Genomic DNA, 635 nt, shown 5'->3' on the forward strand with positions numbered 1-635 from the left:
GTACTCCTTTAATGTCACGTAGTGACGTCAGGTACCGCCCATTATTGCGCAATGGGAAAAAACGGGCTTAGCAACTGTTTAAACCAAACAAGGGCAAAACAGAGAATACACGTTGAAACAATGAAACTGCAGAGGGAACAAACAAAAAAAAAGTATATTAAAAATTGGTTTAATATTTTGTGGGCTTGCATGAGAAAAAGAGGGAGTTTGGTCTGGTTATCTAAGCTGCAAGTTTTTTTTTAACCCAGCAGGTTATAATGTCTATTCATCAGTTTGTCACAGTTTCTTTTGCTCAACTGTTTTTCACCATTCTGATAATTTTTGAAACGAGTGGAAATCTGAGGAAACCCCTGAAACAGCACAAGACTATAAGAGAGAGAAACCCTGATGATCCCCAGCAGGTCTCTTCTGTTCTTTTCAGACATGAGTTAAAAAGTAAAACAGCAAAATATATACAGGAAATGGAGGCAGCTGTGGATTCTAAGCATTGTCAGTCAGTTTCTCATTTCATGTGTTTTTCACTTTATAAGAGGCTGAGCAGATTACCACTTTCTCTTTCCTCTACCAGATATGAGATTAAAAGGATAAAACTCGGGACACCTACATGTGTTTTGTGGACTTGGAGAAGGCGTTCG

The sequence above is a fragment of the Austrofundulus limnaeus genome, unplaced genomic scaffold (assembly GCF_001266775.1).
Source record: "Austrofundulus limnaeus strain Quisiro unplaced genomic scaffold, Austrofundulus_limnaeus-1.0 Scaffold3727, whole genome shotgun sequence".
Taxonomy (NCBI): domain Eukaryota; kingdom Metazoa; phylum Chordata; class Actinopteri; order Cyprinodontiformes; family Rivulidae; genus Austrofundulus; species Austrofundulus limnaeus.